Here is a 24494-nt window from a genome sequence, read left to right on the forward strand (position 1 = left end):
TCTCGTGATTCTTTAAAAAAAGGCATTGAAAATGGGAAGAATTTCTTTTAGCCCTCATTTCATTTTACTGGTTCCTATGAAGAAACCAGAATAATTTGTAAAAGGAAAGTTTGAAAATCCTAATTTGATTAAGACCCTCAACTGGGAGAATCCAACATATTATCAGTGAAACTCACCTTATCTTGGATTTTTCATTACCAACAGGACAGTACATAAACGGTTAAACATTGCTTGCTTTCTGATTTATACTTTCGTGCAGGATCTTTCCGCACGTGGCTCTCTGTAATTTGGGCTGGGTGCTCAACATCACTCCCCTCTGCTGAGGTGCCTGGTGTAGACACATTACAGGCCGTGACACAGGACAGAACCCTGAGCAGGAACATTTCTAGCTTCTTCCATTTAAAGTCCTTATGGTATTTACAAATGCAGGCCAAGTGCAGGTGAGTTGGTGGGTTTAGTGGTCGCTCTCTTTGCATGCCTGCCGCATGGTATTCCTGGTGAGAGCACAGACACTGTCCTGCTGTGGAATTCTCCTTCCCTGTTAGCTGATGCTTGTCTCTCTGTCACCAGGACAGGCGTTCTGATCACCTTTTTCCAAACTCTGTAAGTTTGGTTTGGATTTTTAACAAGTTCCATTAAAATGTTCTTGTTTCTTCATTTTGAAACTTTTATATAAAACTTTTGAAACTTTTGTATAAAAATGCAGTATGTAGCTACTATCTGATGCAATGATTATCACATTTTTGCATTTTGTCATTTTCCCACTCTCTTAGCTAGAATACCATGGAACACAGTTGAACCAGAACGTGTGCCCCAAAGTTCTCTGGTGGGGATAGGGTGGTTATGTGCCAGGGCAAAGAGAGATGAAAGAGAATGGGGACATGAGACAAGGAATGGGGTGGACAGGAATCCAGAAGTGACGATTCCCTAAGAAAATGTGACCAGTTACTCAGTCACATGGGATATGGACAAGGCTCATGAAATCACCATACATGTGGGGGGTCTTAGGTGGGGAAGGGCATGGGGTGGAGGCACCAGATTTATCCAGTGGCTCACCATAAAGGAAACTCCAGAAATAGTGGCACCCCTCAGAATGCACCGAGCACTGACACATGGTGTGCATGGAAGCTCCCCCAGGCTGAGGAAAGAACCACCCAGTTCTAGCACAGGTGACAGCACCTGTGACTCACCTAGGGAGTGCTCCTCATCACTAGCTAGGTTGGAAAACCTGTGAGTTGGAGGGATCAGGAGGAGTATACAAAAGAGGCTCATCAGCAAATAGGTTTTGCAGTAGTACAGTAAGCACTGTTCTGAGTCGGCCGGACAAATCACAAAAGCAAGACCCTGGATAAAGGAATTGTCTAAGTAACTTAATACTATTATAGAACTAGGATCCATGGTTTTGTGTTTACAGGAAAACGAAGTCATCCAACCTTCAATGTAATTGGCAATAATCTTTTTACTAAAAAAGAAAGAAAAAAAATATTATAGACTTACAAAGAAGTAAGACAATGTGAGCCCCATTAAAGAGAAAATGCAATAGATTAAAATCAGTCTAAAACTGGCATAAATGTTAAGATTCACATACAAGGGCATTATTATTATTTTATAAATGTTCAAAAAGTTAAGTGAAGACATGGAAGATTTAAAAACTATCAAACTTGATCTTTTAAATATAAAACTGATGTGTTATAAAATGTATGTTAGTTAGGATTAAGTAAATTTGAAATTTTCTAAGACATTTACTAAATAGAAAGACAGAAATTTAAACTAACTAAAATGAAACTCTGAGAAAAAGTAATAATATTAAAGATTATAGAAGAGACAGTGGTCTTTGGGACAATTTTTAGGAGTCTATTCATATGTAATTGAAGTCTCTGAAGAAGATTCTGTTATTTGAAAAGTGACTGGAAAATTTCCAGAACCATGGAGTACAAGAAGTTCAGTGAATTCCCAGCAAGGAATCATGAAATCTGAACCAAGGCATATATCTATTACCAAATTGTAGAAGATCAGTGATAAAGAAAAAAATATTAAAAGAAAGTAGGGAAAAACACATTATATACAGAAGAACAATGCTCAGAAGGCAGGGGACTTCTGTAGAATAACAATAATGAGAACAATAGAAGTGAGAAGTCAGGCGAACCACCAGTTTCATTACTAAAAGGACAAAATGGCGCCCACTTTATTCTATACCCATCTATACTATCCCATTCTATAACCCCCCACTTTTTTTTTTTCAAAAAGTAAGGAGGAAAAATATTTGTTTAACTTATTTCAAAGAAAAAAATTATCATAGGACATGCAATACATGAGATGTGAAAGACAATCTTTTAGCAGAAGGAAAATGATACTGGATGGATATTAAGTGAAAGCATTGTAAATAGTAACCTCATGGGTGTATGATTTTTTATTTATTTCTAATCAAAACTTTAAAAATACACTTGACTGAATATGATGGCAATACTTTGTGGGCATTATTACACATATAAAAATAAAATGTGTGACAAAGTTCATAAGGTTTTTACATCATAGGTGAAGAGAATGGATGTAATATTACTTAAAATTAGACAACCACAAGGTAAAGCCTTTCACTCAGTCCTCAAGAAAACAGTGAAATACAAAATGATTGCCCCAAATATCAAAGACAGGGGATAAAATATAGTAAGAAAATAGCATAGCATTTAATTAATTTAAAAGGTAGGAAAAAAGAAAATAAATAACAAAGGAGAAAAATAGAAAACAAAGGCAAGATGATAAACATAACCATATCAATAACCACATCAAATGTACATGGCCTTCATATCCTAAGTGAATAATATAAGTCAAATTTGATACAAAGGCAAGATCCTCTCATATCCTGACTACAGCAGGTACAGCTTCATAATAACAAATGGATTAAAGATCTTGCAAAGAGGTCCTGGTGGGGCAGCTGAGATACAGCAAAAGCTCAGCCTGTGCAAGGCCCCGGGTTCAATCCCCAGCACCAGGAAAAATACTGAAACAGATATACCATGAAATACTAAGTAGAAGAAAGCAGAAACCAGAAATGGTGGCACCCCCTCTTAACCCCAGGTACCTGGAGGCTGAGGGACCAGGATCATAGGATAGAGGCCACCCTTGGCAATTTAGTGAGTCCTTGTCTCTAAATCTCAAAATAAAATTTAAAAAAGAGCCAGGCATGTAGCTCAGTAGTAGCACACTTGCCTAACATATGCAAGGCCCTGATTTCATCCCCCAGCATTGCAAACAAGAAAACAGAAAGAAAAAAGATTAAGCAAATAAGCTAGAAGTCTATATGGCTATTAGACAAAAGAGGTTTCTGAGTGTCCTTTAAAATCTTGATTTCACAATGGTAAAGTCTGATTAAGGACATGGTTGAAAGAACGTAAATACCAGCCATGGAATGAAGAAAATGGTCGCAAATTGCATAACTGATAAAGACTTTGCATCCTGGATTTATTAAGAGCTTTCAAATACTTGATAAGATGAAAGTAGATGTAGTAAGTCCATAGAAGAGCTATAATATGATTTTATTAGTTGTTATTACTTTAATTGCATGTATTTTAGGGGTCCATTGTGATAACATGACATGTATATACAATATGTAGTGACCAAATCCCAATAGCTTGCATTTACATCTCCTTAGACATTTAATAAAATTTTCTTAACCTATAATAATTATACAAATTTATGAGGTAGAGTCTGATACTTCAATACAGGTCTGCAAGGTGTATCGATCTCATCAGGTAACTGACATGGACATCTCCGTAATGAATGAGACTGGTGGTCAGCATGAGCATAAGATTGGCATTTTGAAGAAGCAAGCCACGTCTCTCACTCCAGTGGGCAGAGGCACATCCCTCTGACATCAGTGATGATTCTGCCCTGGTTCTCCATCTGTTTTAAGGGGTAACTGGAACAACAATGCCACTGTTTCCCATTTAGGCTTTCATTGCTTTTGATTTAATCTCTGAGTTTGCGTTTTCTCTTTTAATTTGTTTTAATTTCTGTTTTTGTTACTTTTCCATGAAAAATCATGGCGCCAGTTTATCTTTTCTCCACCTGATCACAACTCAACCTAGATGGATTTCTTGTCTCATTGATTTTGTGCCTTGGGGAATGAGTCATATTTTCTGAACTTCGTTCCATTACCACTTCTTTTACAAGTACTTGGTCTGAGATCTGGAAGCAGGTGTTCGATAGATGCATTTCCTCTGTTTCCCAAGTGTCTTTTTCTTTATTCTTTCAAAATTGTGACATCTGTGAATGATAACTCTCAAAAGTTTCTGAAACTGAACTTGATGCACACCACAGAGTTTGCAGGCAAACAGTGGCCAGCACTTAACTAGCATTTCCCAGAGAGAATAATATGTCTCTGTCCTTCATTACACAGTCTTTCCAACTTTCCTTGGAAGTGTCCCTACACTGCAGTTTTCACACTAAAGGGTGGTATTGTCCCTTGGTGAGGATGCCTCTGTCAGCACAATGAGCAGAGAAAAGCCCCAGCTGCACTGGGGAGAGTATTGGAAGCAAGGGTCTGTGTTGGTGCTGCCTTTTCCTGTCCTGTGTCTTGGTACATACCCAGGTAGGAGCCTGAGAGCTGAAGGCACCAAGATCTTAGGGCTCACAGCTATGATGAAGCACTGGCTGGAAAGTTTAAGGCTTGAACTCCACCTCGAGTGAAGTGACTCACCAGCTCACCGAGAGTGCATGAGATCAAATTGGAGACAGAGAAATATTTCAAATGACTCTGAAGCCAGAGTTGCCTGGGAATTGTTTTTCCTGTATTTCAGCATTCACAAAATATTTTTTTTCAACAAATCACAGAGTGTAGCTAGTGATTTTCCATTTCTAGATGAATACCAAGTCTCTAGATTCCTTGTTCTTTAATTATACCAGGCCATGTGAAAGTATGATCCTCAAGGTCCTATGGCAGTTTTACTATTTGTGCACTGCTTCTGAGAGATTTCACAGCATCTTAGATCCTCATCCCAGTCGTCCACCAAGCACTTTTAAAATCCACTGTGGTCTTAGCATTTTGTCCACTTCCTGTAAGTGAAGGAGGCTCTGTTCACTTACAGACCCCACAGTTTAGTTGGGAGAAGAACATAAACAGACCATGACAATAGAATGTGCAGCATGCCATATCACAGAGAAGTGAAAAACACATCAACTTTTCCTCTTGTTTAGGCTCCAACGTTGAAGGATTTGAATTCATCAGCTTTCTCTGTCCATCCTCAAATCCTGAACATTGGCGATGCTGTAACCTGACACATCAGGCTAGCCAGTGTGACCCAGCCCTGGGTGCTTCTGTCCCCACCGGGAGCAGATCTGTCACTTACCTATTCCAGTTTAAGTTATTACAATGCCTATTGGGACAGCCACAAGAAAACTGGTTAGATCTGACTGACTCGAAATAGAATTTAGTCACGGAAAAGTGTCTGTTTTAGGTCAAAAGTTTCAAAAGAACAAAGAGTTGCTAGGTAACTACCAAGTGTGATTCATATTCTGCAAATGATAGATCTATAAAAATGAGAAGTTAGCTTGTTGAAAGTATTTCCTCGTTTTCTCTGATGGTGTTAACTTGGGAACTTCTGATTCTATAGCACAAACTGAAATCAAAGCAAACAGATAGTTGGCTTCTGCAGCAGGGAGGTACCAGCTTCCCCCAGGCCTGGCTGCAGACACAGCAGGAAGTGATGTCCTGAAATTTGAAGCAGGTTTTTCCCCTTCATTTCCATTTTCTTATTGGTATCAAGAAGAAGAAAGAAAAAAATGGTATTAAATGAAAGTTTAAAGAGTTAATGAGCTGTGTGATTCCAAAGAGGGCAAAGAGCAATAGAGGTTAGAGGAACATCTGTCAGTTTAAACTGATTTTCCATTTTCTGGTGGGACGGGTAGCCCCTGCAGGTAGAGACTGTCCTCACTGCATGCTGGTGACACTCAGGACTCTGCCCAGTGCTTGGTAAACACTCAGTAAATATTTGGCAATGACTATAGAAATAACCAGATGAAATTACTTTAATTTCACATTAACATATTCTGGTAAGGCTCTGAAGAAGAAGTCAATGGGGATCCTTCCCACTTAGGTCTTTGCTCTTCAGGACAAACCCCAAGCATGTTTGCCTTCTTCTTAGGACAGTATGCATTATTTTCAAAGGGCAGGAGTGTTTTCAGTCGCCAGAGTCAGACTGATTGAAATAAACACACCTTTACAATTCTGATGTAGCGTGGTCAGAAGCCCTGGTCCTGGTAGAAGTCTCCTTCACAGTTCCCATGAGGGAGGACCTGAGAGTCTGCGTGACTTCTCGCTTCTGTTCAGCTGCCTCAGAGCACCTCCACAGCACAGGCAGGAAGGAAAGCCGGTGTCTTCACAGCAGCAAAGATAACTCGTGCGGAGCCATCTGCATTTCTGCTGCTAAAAATTGATTTTTCTAGGAGTGGTTGGTGACCTTCCTTTTATACATATTTAACTCTCAATGGCTGGGGGCTTCTCTGTTAGCTTTGAATTGTCAGTTATTTCAATACTGTGTTTTATTTATTTTTTCCTGTGAAAACAACAACAAAAAATTTCTTAGGAAAATGTAATTTCTATAAAAGGAAGTGACACTGTCTGAAAGTCATTATTAAAATGATGGGCTGAATGTTAAGCTTCTTAAAGCAAAGGAGAAAATTTACATTCATTTCTAATTATGCTGTATCAGCAGATTAAAAAAATACAAAGAGAGCATAAAATTAGCATAAGTCTACAAATGAATCAAAATTGCTTTTAAGATACTTTCTCTTTGTTAGACGATCAAAATACTTCTCCTCTGTAGGAAATGTCTTCTGCCCCCACATAGACCTCCTGATTGGATGGGTGACTCTCCACCACTGGGTCTTTGCACATCTCTCCCAAGTGTAGCTCTTCATTTTGCATCTTATAGTCTCTCATGGTCTGTCTTTTAATAACCAGTTCCTTGTCCATCTAGGTCTCTCCTTCTGACAGTCTCTGAAAAAGACGTACGTACACACCTCTATGTTGGATTGAAGTCTGCAGTGCTGTGGGTAGTCAGCCCACTGCTCTGACAGCTAATAAGAGCAAAAGAATAATAAATATTCTTATTCATCAGAAAATGTACTAACGGCTCATTGATAGAAGATGAAATAGAGATTTAATCTTCAATAACTTTTATTTATCTTTCCATCTCAGAGTAAGTTTGACTAACTTGGTGGGCGTGTTAAAATAAAATGTTTTGCTTGATTACCTTCTAGGACTTATTAATATACCCGGTGGAATTAAAAAGAATACAGTGGGCTATAAATTAAAAATTTTGAGCTGCGTTCCTAACGCTGTGTGTGACTGTGACCAAGTCAACTCTGCTATTTTCAAGTGGGTTATGAAAAAATAAAAAGACACTAGGGTTTTCCAAAGCTCAAGAGTAAATAACTCCTCCAACAGTTTTATAAAAATTTTATTATAAGAATAGAAAACTGACATGCCAGTGGAGAAATAATACCTTATTTCAGTCTTCTTGCCCGGTTGGTGATATTGTTTAATTAAATTTAATTATAATTGGATAACTGACATGAAGGAGGACATCATCATCTTCACGTGTGACAGACCATATGTCTGAAAATGCCTCTCAGCCTCACCTTCACGGTTATCACCTGCGAACAAAGAACAAAGGACTTTTCGTCTCTGTATCTTTCCATTTAGAATTACTAAGGAGAAAGGTCAATAAACACAGCAAAATACAGTTCTTTGAGACAAGTACCTGAGCATTGTCAGTACAACATCAAATATTAAAGGACTTCTGCCTCCAGAACTATAACGGTCATTATGTTCTCAAATTAAGCCACAAAATGCCAGATATGTCATTTCAGTTGGGTTGTGTGGGAGGAAAGCATTCAAGACACAGGTAACATTATGAAACTACATTTTTTTATATCTAAGTTCTAGTCATGCAAAAAACAGCCATACAACTTTGACTCCTCCAATCCTGTCACAGCTGCCTGTCATTTCTTATGTTCTCCTCCATGTTCTCTGGTGTTTGTGAACAGATTCCCTTTAATGCATGTTTTACGAGGACTCATTGTGTCACACATGTCGGTTTTGAGATCCTACTCTAAGCACACTCAACTCGCCCCCACCCCCCACCTGCCATTTTTTTTTTCCTGGAATAGTTCGAAGTGACATTAGTAGGGACAAAATTTGCTTCTTTTGGATTGTTTCTTCTCTTCAATGTTCTGGATGGTAGACATCTTTTTGAATGTGGACTTATATCCTATAGATTAGTGTTACATGAACACGAGACGATTCATTAGATAAAATAGACAGATGTAAATAATCTATTCATAGGCAAGCTAATTATATCAGTCCGAATAAAAATGAAAACTCCCTATTTGGATTTGTCCATTGGCAAATAAATGTAAGAGGCTGGCCAAAATATAATTTAATTCCGTTGGGACTGATATTTAAAGAAAACAAAATAAAAACGCTCAAGTTTTGCCAGTTCTTTTATATATTCTTCTCTGGGCACATAATAATAAAAACAACTTAACCCAAAGGGATGAGTTTGTCCCCATTCCCAAATTCTTCTTTCTCTTTGATTGTCAATAAAGCAACCAAGTTACATTTTTTTTAATATAAATTCGCCTCTCCTAAAGTTTTACAGAAAAAAAAATGACTTTTCACTAGCATTAAAAAAAAATTCCAACTAAAAAGAAGTCAAGCCTTGAGGGAAAATTGAAGGTCAAGAAATTAATTGAAAAACTCTCCGCGACTCTGTTGGAATAGTGCAATGTCACCCACACCCTCCTACCAAAACCACCAGCCAATCTGGGTTGAAAACATGTAGCTTACTTAGGCAAAGGAGAGCGTGCAAGGTGCAGGCTGGCAAGCACAGACCCTGAAGGGAAGGGGATGTGCCACTAAGGCTGCTCGGGTTCAGCCACGCAGGGCGCAGGCTCAGAGTCGAAGTGGAAAGTGGCCTTCTGTAATTTTTGCTGAGCCCCTGGGAAGAGAAGATAAAAATGTAATGGCTACCAAGGCAGTGCAGACCCAGGGGACCAAGATCCCAGGGGAAAGGGATCTGCAGAGAAGGGAGGTCAAGATCCTGCCTGGAAAAGCAAGCCAAGCCTTAAACTGCAGGGCTCAAGACACTGACAACCAAGAGAACAGGCTAAAGGCCACGGAGAACTCGGCCAGTGCCCGACACTGCCAAGGGTCATGAAGTGACCGGAAGTGGATGCCTGCCCAGGGAGAGGGTCACAGAGGAGAGCTTCGTGCTCTTTTCTTTTTCTTTTTAACATTTTCCATTTTAATTGCACAAATGTATGGGGATATGGTGTGTTAATTCAATACATATATACAAAGTTTGATGCTCAGATCAGGGTAGTTAGCATTCCACGTTCCTAAACTTTATAAAAACTTTTTTTTAAAACAATGGGTAATAATTGCACATATTTATGGGGTTTGGTGTGGTATTTCAATACATGAATATGATATGCACTAATCAAATCAAGGTAACAGTTTCATCTCTTATCACTACTATTTGGAGCCTTGGGGCTTCTTTGTTTTATTTATTCATAAACTAGGTTACAGGTTATTGTATACTCCAGCCACCCCACCATGTTATAGAACACTACAACTCATTCCTTCTAGCTAACTATGATTGGTACCTGCGTAGTGGGTCCATACTTTCAGGAGTAAGTGCAAAGTATAGATGTGACATCCTCTGTAATGCCTGATACTAATCTCATACTGTATCACTCCCTGATTAGACCAGGGGAATCTGAGCCTATTCTATGGGCTAGGATAATTAAATCTTGTTTAAGAAAGATAACATCATCCAGAACTTATCTTGGCATTTTTAACTCGGACAACGTCAGTATTCAATAAAAAGCTTGGCAGGTCTAAAACAGAAAAGTACCAAATGATCAAAAAATGAGAAGCTGGTATTAGAAACAGACTGCAAATCTGGTTTTAGACTTACAAAATAAGGACTTTAAAATAACTAATTAATAAATTCAATAAAACAGATAATGTTAATGAAGAATTTTGGAACGGTATGGGAAAATATAAAACAATTACATCTAAGTTCTTGAACTGAAGGATAAAATAACTGAAATTCAGTACTGAGTAAATTCAGCAGCCAAGCAGACACAAGAAAACCAAAGTTCAGTGAACTGGAAGATAGGTGTGAAGAAAATAACCAGACTGAAATACAAAGATAATAAAGGATGGAAAAAAGAAAAGGGATGAAGGAGATAAGGAATATGGAAAATGGCGTAATATGGTAGAGCAGAGGGGGAGGAGGGGAGGGATGGGGCTGGGCCAGAGGAGGAGACACATGCCAGCCATGCTCCAGGACTGAAGGCAGAAGTCGAGATACAACTTCTCAGAAGACTGTCCCCAAATCACAGATGAAGAAATACTTTCACACTACTGAAACTGATGGGAAAATAAAAATAAAAGAAAATCTTAGCCTACCCAGAGAATGTTTTAAAAAGACAAATTATTTGAGTTTCCGACTATAAAATGCATTTTCTTGCATGCTCATAGTGGCCTATTTCTCTAATTTAACTCAATTATTCAACTCACCCCACCATCTCTTATCTTACGAACTTGTAAAAAATACCAAAACCAAAAATATCTGGACTTAGACAATTTGAATGGCAGAGAATCCTGGTGTGTGTGTGTGTGTGTGTGTGTGTGTGTGTGTGTGTGTGTGTGTGTTTACCTTTATTTTGTTTTTTTGCTTTTATGTGGCGCTGAGGATGGAACCCAGTGCCTCACCCATGCAAGGCAGGCGCTCCACCACTCAGTCACAACACCAGCCCCAAATCCTGTTCTTTTAAAAGAAGTTAGTTTGTTCTCCCCCTTTCCAGGATGTATTTCCCGCCCCCCACTGGTTATTTCACCCAGGTGCCAGGGGTAACCCCTCTGCTTGGCTGCCTGGGAGTTTTAATCTGCAGCCAGGCTCTTCCTGCTCTGCAGACCCTCTTGAAAATCTGTCCCCCACAGCAGGGCAGTGTACACACCTGCACAGTCCCGCATTTGCACTATGAAACTTGCATGGTAGCTCCATCATGAAATGCTTATGACTCGGGGAGTAATTATTCCACATTTGAGAAGATCAAGATATAATTTTCTCAGTGATATACTTAAATAGACAGTGGCCCCTCATCCTGGTTTCTCTTAGAATCAAATTTAAAAGAGAATAACAGGATAAATTCCATTTTCTTTGGATTTCTATCTTGTACATTTTTGACTGAAAGATGTATTCATCTAAACGAGAAGGGACAAGACAAGCCTGGTGATCAGCCTGAGGAACCGACGGGGGGTGGATGACCCCTGAAATGGCAGTGAGGGAAGTGATGTAGTAAAGCACAGCTGGAAACCAGGAAAAGTAGAGACAAGGATTGTTAGCACCAACAGGAGAGCATTCTAGATCAGAGGGAAGGAGTGGGGTTTATACACGCAGATTCCATTGTAGATATCTGAGCCTCTCTTATGGGTCAGTCTTGGTTTCAGAACCCATTCTGAACAAAATGGGAAATATCTGCTTTCAAGACACGTGTGTGTGTGTGTGTGTGTGTGTGTGTGTGTGTGTGTATTCTAGCTGTGATACCCATTAAGATGATGTTGGCTGCTTTAAAAAATTTTTAAAAGGACACAAAATATTTTTATGTAACATTAAAACAACAACATACCCCTGCTGGCATGGTAACTCCACCATCCCAAGACGCTCAGCTCCCATGTGGGTTTTTTTCTACTCACACATGGTAACAATGACTTCCATCTTCAAGGCAGCTCACCCTTCAGGACAGCTATGGGGTACCAGCCTTCATGTCTATTGCCAGATGGCTAGAAGAGGGAAGGAGGAAAAGACAGAAAGAGACTATCGTGCTTTAGGGAAACCTTCGAAAGGTACTTCCCTAAGATTTCCACTGACACTTCTTAAGTAAACTTCACAGAAGACTGTGGTGTGGACTGAGCTCTTACACTAGTTCTACCAGAACAACCAAAATGGAGCTGCTCGTGCTAACATTCCCCATCACCAAGCTGGAGCTGGGCTCTTTATCTGACTTGAGGAATCAGGAGAGAGAGGGGTCAGGGGAGCCCAGCCCTCAACCAAGCCAACCTGAGCCAGCACAACAAGGAAGTCTCCTCTGCTTCAACTCGGACGAGGAAAGTAACCTAGACACAGAAAATCTGATTTTGCTATTTCTCTGTGCCCAGCTCCTTGTGTCCCTAAAGCTCTCTTTTGCTCAGCTCATTGGAACTATAATTCCATTTAAAATGAAGTGTTGTTTGATTTTTAAGAAGGCAATTAAAATCTTCAAATTTATTGTAATTTTGTCTTTTGACAACTCATTGATCAGAAGCTATTCATATGAAAACCTTTAACTGCAAGGACGGTTGGGAAACAAGTAGCTTTGTCAGGCATCTTACTGCTCCAAATATTGGATTGTTCCTAAAGCAGACAGACAATAAAACTCTGTAGGTATTCAGTTGCTCTGTCATGGATGGAAACACGTGAACATAGTTATTTAAATAAAATATGACTGAATATCCTAGTATAATTATAAGAAGCCCAGCATAGATTTTGGCTATTATTTTGTGATATATTTTTTTTGCTCTTATGTTCTTCAGGCCATGGATATATTGATAATGATGGGAAAAAATTTTTCAGGTTGACTGAGGGTCTGTCTTCCTTTGTTGGCCCCATCTGTGATTGTTCATCTAAATCTACTTCTGTTCTTGTTCAATTTCCAAAGAGTACATTTTTTAATGAGACTAGAAAAATGATGTAAGCTCTACAATAATCTTACAAGATTATTTACAAGTACAAATAATGCATTTGAGTTCCTGATACTCTCAGATCCAGAGGGTTTGCAGGACACACTCTCAATTCAACCCATTTCCAGTTACTTATGTCAGGAACACATCTAAATATGTTCCAAAGGCATCTTCAAGGTTCCACCCCAGTGTCCTTCCTTCTTGTGGTTAGTTACTAGGAGCAGCAGGACCACCCTTCTCTTTCATTGACTAGTTTTGTGAAGCTGAAACCTTTTAGAGAGTTAATAGGGCATATTGATTACTCCCAGCCCTCCTTCCCTCCTCCACACTATTTGAAATTAAATTAATAGTTAACTCCTCTGGATAAATAATTCAGTTTCCTAGTGCAGAGGCTTGGCCCTTCCCAATGTGCTTTCCTGTGCACCCAATTTTATTCTCTCAATCATGCTCTGACTTTGATTTGCGAGTATTAGCCCTGCTCTTTTAGATTGTGGAGGCTACCAGGGGAAGGGTGAATTACACAATTGGATGGTGGCCTATTGAAAATGAATTTTACTATAATTACTGTCCTTCTTACCTTCCCATAGGAGATAGAATTTTTCAGCTAAAATTATTTCCCTGTCCTCATTTTAGCAATATAAAGGGCCAAGAAAGTTCCTGTCTTTTGCTTCTCCCTCCGCCTGTTGTTTACAATCATGCCTTCACCCTCCCCTCTCTCTCCTCTCCAGGGCAATTTGTTGTGTAGCTCTCCCTTAATTAATGCTTATTCTTCACCCATTGGTAGGGAGAGCAGGAATGAAATATCAAAACTCACTCTGTAATTACAGATTCATTCCTGCTGTGAGGCTCAATGACAGGAATAAAATTTCAATTAAGCAATTACCACCTGCCTCTGCAGGCCTAGTGGCGCTCCCTCTCTGTGACGTCAGCAGCCCCCTCTGCCATATGCTGCATCTCCATTTCCCATGGTGTCCTCTCAGGCGGAGATCTCCACATGGGACACGTGTGTGGAGGAGCACCAGGAGGCCCAGTTTTGTGCTTCTCCAGCCCACTCGCTTCAACCTCTGTGACAAGAGTAAAATGGGGACCAGCAAGAGGCCCCACATTTTCAATGCCTTGTCAAAGGCTGGCTCTCCCCAGCCTGTGATAATACGGAAATGGCTCTCTCCTTACTGTACAAGCCCCCGCTCACATGTGGATTAGCTCTTTGAACATCGAGTCCATTTCTTTGCTCTTATTGTTAGCACTTGTAAGCCAGACCCTGCACAGAGACAGACCATCCAGATTCCATCTGAGAAGACCTACTTAGGAGAGCCTAAGAGAGGAAGGGCATCAAAGCCCATGAAAGTGAGGTCGCTTTCCAGATGCCAATCAAGCCAACTGCACCATGCTTTCCTGCCTGAACGAACTGACATCAGATTCCAGCAAGTTGCGGAGCACAAATTATCATTATTTGGACACCCATGGCACTTGGAATCCACCACCCCATGGCTGTCCACTGGAATTAACTCAGAATAACAATATGTTTTATGGATATTTCTTATTGACATGACTTTCAATAAGATTACAAAGTATACATTTAAAACTATATTTTCAGGGATAATTCCTATAGTTTGTAAATATAATACTATAATACTAGCATACCATGATACCATTAACAAATATTTTGTTACATTGACATTGTGATTTAAGTCTGCTTGACATGTTATAACCATGGCTTTAAGTCAAAGTGCCTATTTCCTATGTGACTAATGACATTTGACTAAGGATACCAAAAGTTTTGTCTAGAAAGTTTCATATTTTTACATCTTGTTTTTCCTTCTTCTGTGTGACCGACTTTGATGTTTAAGAAACAAAATGTGAAAGAAACACTGCTCTTTTGTATTATTCTTTTATAAAAAGGGATCTAGGATTCTGAAGTGGGAGTGCTCAGGAGGAGTTTATTAAATATTAATACCACTGGAAATGTATTGCAGAAGTTAGGAAAGTTACAAAGAGAATTGTAGAAAGTCCTTCAATTTAAAGAAACATGAAAAACTTTAAAAATATATTTAAAAATATATTAAATCTTCCCCCCAATCCCATAGTCTGATATGACAGAGCCGGACAAGGTAAATGGAGACCACATTCCCCTTTGCAAACAGGGGGTTTTTGATGGCTCCCTACAGGACCAAGCCCACACTTTTCCTGGTTGTCTTCTAAACCCTGATAGTCTGACCAAGGCCTTGCTTAACCTCTCTGATCCCACTTTCTCAACTGAAGTTTCAGTCAAAACATTTTGCTGTAATATTCTGAAGAGTTCTAAGCATCTGCATCATTCTTCATGAATTCTGTCAGCCTACAGTGATTACTCATGGTTATGGGTTCCTCAAAATAGATGTGTTGGAGTCATAACTCATAGCACCCAAGGATGTGACCTTGTTTGAGAATGTGTGATTGCAGAATGTAATTAGTGAAGATGGAGTCATACTTCAGTAGAGGGGCCTTCAATCTAATTTGACTGCTGGGTTTGTAAGAGAGGGTCACATGGAGACCCAAACACATGGAGCACACCATATGGAGACAGAGTCTGGAGTGCCGCTTCCATGAGAACTGTCAACCATCATCAAAACCTAGGAGAGAGGCATGGAACAGATGCTTCCTCGCAGGCCTCACTCCTTGATTTTGAACTTCTAGCCTACATAAATGTGAGAGCATAAATGTCTGCCGTGGCGCTTTGTTATGGCAGCCCTAGGGGATGAATGCCCCTCCCTTGCCAACCTTGCCGCCTACGCGTCTCTGGAGTGGTTTGCACATATGCACCAGGTCCCCTGAGCCCTCTCTGAAGGAGTTGTGTATCGCGACCCTTGTGCCTACCTCGCATTCTCTCCAGCCATTGCCATGGTAACCAGCTGCCCAGAGATCAGCCTGACTCGAGTCACCTCCACCACAGTGCCAGTCCGTTGGATTCTCCTGGAGCCTTCTTCTCCTCCTGCAAGTGGACTTCTCTAGACTGCCCCGCCCACTCATTGAACCCAGAGGTGCAGAACCAGCAAGAGTCGCCGCCCCAGGAAGTGCCTGCAGAGGGGATAGTGGGTGCACACCCCTCTGTGAGCAGCCTGGGTGGACAAGTCCAAGAGGCGTTCTTCATGGCAGCTGGCAGGCCCCCAGTGGGATGGAACCCTCATGTCCCACAGGAACCAGCTGGACACAATAGGCTTAGATTGCCTCCCTCCTTCCCAGTTTCATTTTCCCTACTTCTCTCCACTCCCTGGGACCACTGTCTGAAATCACCCCATTCATGAGAACTCTAGTCTCCAGTGGTGCTTCGCAGGTGGAGGTTGAGCAAGGGAAGAATATTTCCTCACATCTCCACTCTTCACCTGGAAACCCTACCTTTCAAAATTATTAGAGTGTGCATCAGAATCTTCTGGAAACAGAAGACCTCGTGTAGCCTGGTGACACTGTGGTGGCTGTCTTCACAATGGGCATGCTGAGTGGCCTGGTGTCCCTGTGTAGGGCCCAGGCAAACACCAGGAGCAGATTCTTACTCTATTGTCTAAATATGTAAAAGTGATAATTTAATTTAATAAAATCCACACTCTCCTTCCATTTACACAAATATGTCTTTATAATGGCTGGAGGGTTGGGTTCAGATTATCTGGATCCAATTTTCTGAGTAATTTTAATAACTCTCTGGATTCCTTCACTTAGGAAAGTTTACGTATTTATTGTTGTTATTCTATTTTAACCAACATTTTGTTTGCATTTTTCTATTTTTTTAAAATTATCTTTAATGTGCCCTATTAGTGACTGGAAAAATGACAATGTGGTGACACTGTAAAACAACTCATGCACTTGGTTCTTTGGAAAGTGATTTGTAAAAAGCATAATTGAAAATAGTCTTTTGTTTTGAGCTCAAATGATACATATCATAAAGCTTTATGAATTCAAAGTTTCATTATTATTATTATTTAGTTCTGAAAAGGCTTTTCTCTATCAGTTAATTATTTTGCTTACTTTTTTTTCCCACCAGCTCCAACCATGTTCTTCATAAGTCACCATAAAATAGTGTTTATGAAGTGTCTCCTTAGAGAGCAAGTCCATTGTGAAATTCTCCCGTGTATGCCAGTCTCTGAGCTTCATGTTTGAGCATGTGATCATGAGTAGAAGCACCAAGGTGTGTCCAGGTACGTTTAGCTCCACTGACCTCTGTCCTCCTCGCCCCTGCCTTGATGGCTTGATGGAGAGTTTCAAAATATCTTGGAAATGTGAGTAAAAGTGCAATGTCTGCTATTTTCATGGTATATAATATATACTCTAAAGAACAAAACATGGAGTTGACCGGCCATGCTGTCAAAGACCAGGTTGTCCACTCTAGCCAGGACGACCCTCAGGCCTCCCCCATAGAGAGATTCCTCAATCATCTGGACTCAAGTTTGAACAAACTTTTTATTCAGATAAAATGGCATACTCAGATAATGTAAGGATTTTTCCAACACATGGTTCTAGAAATGCTGATGAATTGTGACCGAAATATTTTCAAACGTGTAGATGAAAACACAAGGAGAAGGTGAGATCTCTGAACCAGTAGTTTAAGTCCATATGTGGGGCCAGAGCCTGGTCAGGGCTCTCTAATTTCCAACACATTCTGAGGTGAAATGATAACCACATTTTTTCAATCTGTAATTGATGCAGCAATTGCCCGACTAGAATAGCATTTCATAAGTTAAGCTGTTATTGTCATTTCTTGTTTTGACCTACTTCGTTGCAAAAGATCAAGATCCAATGGGGGAAAATACACAGAGGTGGCAAAGGACGCTTCCGAAGAATCCATCACAGGCATTTACAGCACAATTGCCACATGCATGCAGTCATTAGAAAGCAAAGCCGAAATGTGTTACTCCTGGCAAATTTGCTGAGAAATATGTCAAACACTCCATGAGTCTAGTCCTGATGGGGTGAGTTCTTAAATAATTTATATTTTCTTCGAGGAAGGACTAGCTAAAAACTGTTTAAGGAACTACTTGGGAGAGCAGTGCTCACCAGAGATGGTGATTCTGCACTTTGACACAGTAACTCCTATAAGGACAGAAGCAGCGAAACTGGTCCATAATCTTCCTCATGTGAACTCCTGATGAAGAAGATTCTTTCTTTCTTTATTTTTATTTTTTTAGTTGTAGATGGACATAGTACCTTTATTTTATTTATTTTTATGTGGTGCTAAAGATTGAACCCAGTGCTTCACATGTGCTAGGCAAGCACTGTACCCCTGAGCCACAGCCCCAGCCTCTGACAAAGAAGATTCTTTGGACAGAAAATTTCACAGCTTCTTCATTTTTTTTTTTTTGATAAAAATGAGAAAGTTATATAAATGAATAATCTAGGAAGTCAAAGTCATCAATGGCTATGTAGCATTTAGCTTTTTATATATTTATATGCACTAATTGTTACTGTTATACAAACATGCTTTCCTCAAATTGGAGTTTTTTCATTTAACAAATGTATCTTGATCTTTTTTTAATATTCCACCACATTTGGCTTTATCTCCATATTTAATTGCTACTCCATTAAATGGGTCTTTATTATTATTTCCCCCTCATAAGGGACATTTGTTTTCTCAGCTACCAAAACAAAGCCAAGTCAGCAGCTTTGTGTGTATGTTGCTGTACTTTGAGCTTTTATTTTTGGAGGATATGTTTCTAGAATTGAGCTATATGAAAAGACAAGACCATTTCCGGCTTAATGAATACTTCCAAACTATTCTTGAATTAACATGGCACTGAATATAACCAAAGTGGTAGAAGGATCTCCTGCTCTGAGGGATTTCAGTTTTACGTTAATTGTAAATTCATGTGGGGATCAACAATATTAAGGTTTCCCATTCAGAGACATGCTACCCCTGTAATTCACGCAGCTTGTCTCTCCTTGCTTTGGGTGAGTTTTCTCTACAGAACCCTTGCACTAATGCACATGGGGTGTGCACAGTGCCGCTCACAGGCTCAGGATGGTGGCCTGGCCTAGGGCACTTGTCTGGGATGTGGGAGGCCTGGCTGGGATCCCAGCACCACCAAAAAAACACAAAACCAATGAAAGACACAGGTCACATCATTAGCTGCTGGACTCTCATTTTTTTTTCAGTCCCATTTTGGTTTAAAACTTGCCTTATATGATCGTTTTCTTACCAGATGAGCTCTTTTCAAATACCCACACAGTCATATTAACGTCAGTTCCCTGTGGGCAGCGGTGAAGTCTCTGGTGGTTGCCTTGAGTTCTAAGATCAAGACGCAGCTTGGCCCATATCACAGCCTCAGTCAATTCTTGTGAAATAAATCAACAGAAAGTATTTATCCCCATGAATGAATAAAGAAACCCAAGGAGACATTACATTTTCTAAAAATGAAGTGAAATCCAGTTTTTCACTGGGCACTTGTTCCCTTCTTCCCACCACACCACCCTTATGTACGTGAACCATCTCGATTCTCTAGAAGGCTTTCTTTTTGGGTGGTGGGCAGAGGCAACTCCCCTACCTCAGGACTTTCTCCCTGGTTAGTCCTTCCTCTTTCCTTACTAGTTCTCCTTCCTATGTGAACAAGCACTAAGTAATTGCATATATGAAGTAGTGCAAAGATCTGCTTTAAAAGCAGAACATTTCCATGGAAGAGCTTGCTGAAGAAGCACCTAAGAGCAGAACATTTCCATGGAAGAGCTTGCTGAAGAAGCACCTAAGAGCAGTTCCCATGAAGTGCCACTAAGATCAGAGAATTATTCATGCTGCAATTTGAGAGAGAAGTAGGAGGGAAATCAGCAACTCTGCCGCTGCTCAGCTCACCTCTGGGAGAGAGGGAAGCACTCTGAGAACAACAGGAAATAGGAAATACTTGACTCTTCCCAGCTAATGGTTCAGTTTAGAGTGAACTGCCGTCATGATTTTCCAATAACAGCCTGTCACGAAACCAAGGTAAATTTCAGTTCCAAAACAATGCTTTCATTGTATCCAGAATCAATCATTTGTTTTGCTTAAGATGTGGCTCACTAAACTGACGAAATTCGTCACTCAAACAGCATTTGATGCAAATTGTTAAGACTCAGTTCCTTGGATCCTGCTATGGGGAGCTGCCATAGAGCTATAATGTAGAGCCCACAATTGGTTCTATCTGGAGGGAGAACCTATCAGTGGAGGTTCTCCAATAAGAACACAGCACCTTCTAACTGAAGAAGCTAGTGCAGGAATGCCAGCCTCTGGTTTCTTAGTGCCGTGTGCAATTGAGTACAGAAGAGGTTACAAGTAACCTAAGGATCTGTCAATTTAGACACAATCTGTGACCTCAAGGAGCTCCCCATCATTGAGATAGCAACACTGTAAACCCAGAAGCCTTCATGGGTCCACAGCAGTGGTTTCAAGTGGGGGGGTTCCTTCCCCCAGCTCCTCTTCTGCTTCCCCTCCCCAGGATATTTGGCAATATCTGGAGAAACTTTTGGTTAATACAGAAGGTGGTAGTGGGCGGGGGAGCAGTACTTCTGGCCTCCAGTGGGGTGCTAAGCATCCTAAATCACAAGACAGTGCCAGACCATGCTACTATCCAACCCCAAAGCTAGCAGCACTGCTATTACAAATCCCTGTGCTACATCAATGAAAAAAAAATGCTTGCATTTCTTTGTAATGTCAGTTATGACATAGGGTAAGATGACCAAGGGAAAAATAAAAATATCTTGTATAACTAAGTATTATATATATATATATAACTAAGTATTGAGTTATACTTAAAAGTTATGCCTTTAAATTACCTTAAACTAAATTATAGTGCATGATAGATGAATGCTGCTTAGTGTGGGTTAAATAATCAAATATATTTTACAAATATAGAATAAAAAATCAACATTATTAATTTTCATAGTTTGGGGAGAATTTGACATATGAGTCAGGCAAATAAATATACCTCTTCATTCAGACCCAGGGCCAAAACACCATCTGATACCTATTGGCATGTTTCCACCATGGCAGATTTTGCTTTCTAGAATAGATATGCACATTCCTTTGAAAGTTTGTGTATTAAGCAGACTGAGTCCTGAAGTCTTCATTTTTCAGAAGCTCTCTGTAGAGTGTGACCTCAGTTCTTTTTTTTTTTTTTTTGCATAACACCTTACGGCTCCAGCTTTGAGCAGGGTAAGTAAAGGCACCTGCCTCTGCTGGCCACGGCTTTCCAGGTTGACCCACAGAGGTGTCATCCACAGGCAGTTGCCCACTGATAGACCAGAAGTGGTAGCTTTGTTGTCATCTAGATGAAAAGTTTGTGATTTTTATTTTATTTCAGAATACTTGTATTTTTGATTAGATTTCATCTTTTAATGAGTCGATCTCATATGCTTTTTGGACAGACTATTTTGCATTTGACTTTTCCCTCTCTTTTCCATATCTTATTCTCATGCTTACATGTGTGCGAGCAGGGGACAGGGGACAACAGTTCCTGTGAAGATGGCCAAGAGCTTTGCCACACAGAGGCCCTTGTGGGTGCAGTGGAGACAACCAACTCAACCCAGCTCTCTTTTGGTAAGAAGACAAAGTCTGAAAAGGAAAGGCAAGTTTCTTAGTCTTAGGGAATTGCCTTTGGCTGTTTCTAAAGTCATTTCTGAATCCCAGAGGCTCTGAGACCTGGCTAATCTGCAGCTGATCAGACAAATTTCCACGCTGCCTCTGGCTTCTGTAAATTATTTCCATGGTGCTCAGTCCTTGAGGCTGTGGCTGCCCTGGGAGAGTTGCTGCCCATCAGCTGGGTCTGAGGACTGAATCTGAGAACTGCAAAAGCCCTTTCCCCATGTCTAATACTCCTCAAGAAGGGAACTGGACATACTTTCTAGACCCACTTTAAAATTCTTTGATGGAGAATCTATACCATTTCCCATTTTAAATGATCCCGAGGACAAGCAAAGATTACTTGGTTATTCTCTGCAGAAAAACCTTACTCCCGATAAGTCTAGTTAGTTAAAACAGTTTGTTAACCAAGAGTCATAGTTTACTCATCAAGACTTGCTTATAGGATCTGTCTCAGCCTCATGTGCCCTCGTGGGTTCAATGACTCAGAATTGATATAAGGGGGATGACTCAAAATGGGGTAGGAAGGAAGAGCATGAGAAGAAGATTAGGGAAGAGAGGTAGGAGGGAAAGGGAGGGAGAAGGGGAATTGCACAGAAGATGGAAGGAGACCCTCATCGTTATACAGAATACATGTATGATGATGTGAGGGAAAAAAAAAGAAGTGTGTCACATAAGATTGGGTAGAGAGAAGTGATGGGAGGGGAGGAGAGGGGAAGGGGGAAAGGAAGGACAGCAGAATAAAATAGACATTATTTAAAAAAAAAAGACTCTGAATCACAAACTCTACCCAAGAACAGCTACTTTCTTTTTTCCCGACATTTTAAAATTTAATTGGTGTATCAATAACAGCTATTCTCTTACCTTTCAACATGCACATTAAAGCAATCCCCCTAAGGCCCTAAAATCCTATATTTCCCCCACGCTGCCTTCTGAGACACTCCTCAGACTCCCTGCAGTCTTCGTCCCATGTTGCAGGAGATGTAATAAACAACTCGGCTGTTACCAAGGGTTTTCTGATGATCTCTTAGAAAGTGAGAGATAATAAAAATATCATAAGCAGGGTCATGAAGATTGGGGACCCAAAATGATAAAGAGATCTCACAAGTTGTTATCCTTAAGAGTGACAAACCTCAAAAGTGACCTTTATGGAGAAAGAAAAACTCTAAGAAATAAGAGCATTTTCTAAATATTTCTGGAAGATGGTATTTTGTGGATACAAAAATCTCATAAATATGCATAATTATACATTACATAAAAGGAACTCATAAAATATTATTATTATTATTATTATTATTATTATTATTATTAATGTTTTTGCTGTGTTGGTATCCAAACCAGAGACTTGTACATTGTAGGCTAGTGCTTTACCACTGAGTGCTACCCATCACCCCTTGGGATATAATTATAAAAGCAAAAGTTATAGAAAACAATTTTGTATTATTTATTTCAAAAAGCTAAAAGAAAAGCTACGAATGTTCTCATTATGAAGAAATGATAAATGTTGGAAGAGATAGATATATTTAACCTGACTTAAAATTACACAATGTATACATATATTGAAACATTACATAGCACCTCATTAATATGTACATTTTATGTTTTTTTATGAATCAGTTAAAAAATAGATACAATGAGGTGAAAAAACCAAATTCCCATTCTTACAGTGGAAAAGCACCATTTTTTTTTTTTTTTGGAGGATTGGTTAAGGGGTAGATTTGTAAAACATCTAGTTCTTCATAATGATAAAAAGCTTAGGTGACTTAAGCTGAATTCTCTCCTTTCCCTTCAAGCTGGAATTTCCTTTGAGTTACTGCCTGTAGCATAAGGCAGCAGTCTTAATTCTCTTTGTGTCCTTCTGGTTCACTTCTTGTTCTACTTGCTGACTCTCTCTCTCTCTCTCTCTCTCTCTCTCTCTCTCTCTCTCTCTCTCTTTAAAGAAAGAGAGAGAGAAAGATAGAATTTTTTAAATATTTATTTTTTAGTTTTTGGTGGACACAACATCTATATATATATATATTTTTTTAATTTTTATGTGGTGCTGAGGATCAAACCCAGCACCCCGTGCATGCCAGGCGGGCACGCTACCGCTTGAGCCACATCCCTGGCCCTTGCTGTCTCTTAATTTAGAAGAAACTGGCAGGTGGGATTATAGGAGGAATTAAGGATAATGGAAGAAGTAAGGCAGACAGGAACGCTCATATTGGACAGGTATTGTCACGATTTCTGGGCATCACAGGGATTTAGAGCCAACTCTTCCCTTGGGGACACCCTAGTGGGCTCTCTGAGGTTTCAATCTGGAATGCCTTTCTCCAAGCCACCTAGGCTGGGCAGTGTTGCCAGAATCTCCTCCTAAGTGAACACCCCTCAAACTTTTCCATGATTAACACCTCGTGACCCCTTTCAGAGAGAAAGGAAGCAACCTTCTAGTCCCAGCCTTCAATTCTGTTGCCAAAGATTGTTGGGGGGCTGAGATGTGGGTCTCAGGTCTTGGGAACTCAAGGGAAGCTTTCTAAGGACCCCCACTTCAGTACCTTACTTTGTTTGACTTGGCAAACAAAAATACAAAAAAAAATACAAACAAACAAACAACAACAACAACAACAAAACCCTGTGGGGTTGTGATTCCTAGAGCCCTGGGTGATTTTCTTGAAACTTCATTCACAAAACCTTCTCTTTCATGTCAGCTTTCAAGCATTTCACATTTTAAAGAAGGTTTAGGGCTTTAACAGTTACACAGCCAGTTTAGGATTATTTTCCTTGTAAATTTTTATGAGATATAAAGCCTACTTTGGAATGGAGGAATGTCCAGCACATTATATTTTATCTTGATGTTTGGCCCAAATCTTCAATTTTAATAATTTCTTAGATAATAAAAAAAAATTCAAAGTAATTTACAGATAATGGATACCTACTTATAGGTATACACATAACAAAGCAAACCCTACGTAGAATGCAGTAGTGTATTTGTAGATTTACACAGCACAGCCAATTCTATTTGATTTCAGGAATGCAAGGATGGTTCCTGTTTGAAAACCTATTGACTTTCTATTAATGGATGCAAAAATCTATTAATATTCTATTAATCTATTAATTTTCTTCAGTATATTCCATCAAATATTGCACCTTAAA

Source organism: Spermophilus citellus, assembly GCF_964194105.1.
Source record: "Spermophilus citellus genome assembly, chromosome: 7".
Lineage (NCBI taxonomy): Eukaryota > Metazoa > Chordata > Mammalia > Rodentia > Sciuridae > Spermophilus > Spermophilus citellus.